Source organism: Kryptolebias marmoratus, linkage group LG11, assembly GCF_001649575.2.
Source record: "Kryptolebias marmoratus isolate JLee-2015 linkage group LG11, ASM164957v2, whole genome shotgun sequence".
Classification (NCBI taxonomy): domain Eukaryota; kingdom Metazoa; phylum Chordata; class Actinopteri; order Cyprinodontiformes; family Rivulidae; genus Kryptolebias; species Kryptolebias marmoratus.
Genome location: NC_051440.1, coordinates 26787266 through 26789350, shown reverse-complemented (window position 1 = coordinate 26789350; position 2085 = coordinate 26787266). Strand labels below are relative to the sequence as shown.

Here is a 2085-nt window from a genome sequence, read left to right as displayed (position 1 = left end):
CAGACAGGTGGGACAGCAGACAGAAAGGTGGGGCAGACAGGTGGGACAGCAGACAGAAAGGTGGGACAGACAGGTGGGACTGCAGACAGACAGGTGGGACTAAAGACAGACAGGTGAGACAGAAGACAAACAGGTGGGACAGACAGGTAGGACAGACAGGTAAGACAGCAGACAGACAGGTAGGACAGCAGACAGACAGGTAGGACAGCAGACAGACAGGTGGGACAGCAGACAGACAGGTTGGACACCAGACAGACAGGTGGGACAGACAGGTAGGACAGCAGACAGACAGGTGATGAAGAGGAGGGTAACAGAAAGAGGAAACGCAAAGATAATACAGTTTTAAAGCATCTGCAACAAAAAAATTTAAAACAAAGTTGTTAGCTCGGGTTAAATAACAAATTAAATGCTTTTAAACTGAGTTTACAATGATTTCAGAACCGTTTGACCTTAAATACATTAAATATGAAGAAGATGCAGCTGCTGGATATGCTAAACGATATTAAACCTAAATAAATCTTTGGTTTCTGACTTTTCTGAGAGATTTCAAATGAAACGTTAGGTTTGACTGAGAGCATGAAAACACATCATATCTTTAAAAGTGTAAATTAAAGTGAATATTTGCGTTTTAAAACAGCTTGTTGTGATTTTTCTCTTCGCGCTAAGCTAGCAGCGGCTAACGGACTCGTCGGATGTTGTAATTATTGTCATTTATGACGTTTTTAACACACATGACTTCATGTTTAACTAAACTGCACACACCCAACTTATTCAAGTTATTTTTACAAACATTTCTTACCTTTGTGAGGGATTTTATCCCGCTCATTGACTCGGTTGCTACTGAAAACAACCCTTCTTCATGTCACTATGGGACAACGACGCATGCGCAGAGTACAGAAGGTTTGTGGGAATTGTAGTTTTTTTCAGAATTTTTTGCTGCTTGCCACTGCAGCTGATTTTGCTTGATTTTTCTTTATCCAAACAAGTTGTATGGTGTTTTTAAATAATTTGCTACTTTTAAAGCGAACTGGAAACCAGAATAAATGAAGTTCAACATTCTGACTGGGTGTCTGTTTTATTTCCACTGAATATTCATGGATATTTTCACTGCAGTTCTGATCAGATCTCCTGTGTTTTCCACCATGTTTCAGCCATGACAGCCTGACGGCCTGAGGACTGACTCCACATGTAGGTCTTTACATGAGCAGCATGCAGCAGAGAGGACTCATGGAAATTTGACAGGTTTGCTGTCAGACGCCTCTTATAAATCAACGATGGATCTAATTTTGCATCCTGAGATGAGCGATCCGGTTGGAAAGATGAGTTTCCTCCGTGTGTCAGATTCTGGGCTTGCTGCACGGCGAGCACTGGGCCGTGACAGTCTCCCATCACTGCTGCTTCTTCCAGCCGTAACCTTTGACCCCTCCCCTCTTCTCCTAAAGCCGAGGAGAGCCTGAAATCTGTCAGAGTCGGTCCATCGTTGAGATTCATGATGCCCACCAACCTCTTGTTCAACAGGCTGTGCCAGGAGCCGTACGGCTGTCAGGAGCCGGATCAGAGGAGCGTGAAGGCCCTTCTCACCATCAACCCCCTCCACACACACACACACACACACACCCACACACACCACACAGACACACACACACACACACATTGTAATATAGGCAGATTTCCCCAAAGCATCCGCTGTCAGGGATTTTCTCACCGTATTCAGATGAGCTCCACCGGGAGGGATGGGGAATTTCTGAGTCTGGTTCTGGTGTTCTTCAGATGAAAGAGGAGGCATTTATTAACAACTACAGAAATGACATTTTCTGTGAAAACAGTGAGCACAGAAATCTCCTGAAGAAGCTGAGAATGATGCAAAAAGAAGCAGAAAAGAAATTAAAAGTAGTGAAAGAAACAGAGGCAGCAGCTGAAGCAGGTTTTAAAGACAACGTTTCTGAAGAAATTGGAGATCTCAGTGTGTTTCTATGGGGAAGAATGTGTGAAAATAAAGTTCAAGATTTTAAAAAGTATAAACGTCACAGCAGCCATCAGCTGAAGGAGCCGAAGGTTCAGATGTTTGAACGGCTGAAATAAAAC

General features: G+C 43.5%; 1 protein-coding gene across 2 annotated transcripts in view; it reads right to left on the bottom strand.

Moving 5' to 3' along the window:
• The window catches only part of rpgrip1l (RPGRIP1 like), a 14338-nt gene extending 13455 nt beyond the window's left edge, over positions 1 to 883 (bottom strand). For both annotated transcript variants that reach the window (XM_017439839.3, XM_017439841.2), the window contains exon 1: positions 800 to 883. The gene's annotated coding sequence lies outside the window, so the exon portion shown is untranslated. The remainder of the gene's footprint in view (positions 1 to 799) is intronic.
• Between the last annotated feature and the right edge of the window lie 1202 nt (positions 884 to 2085).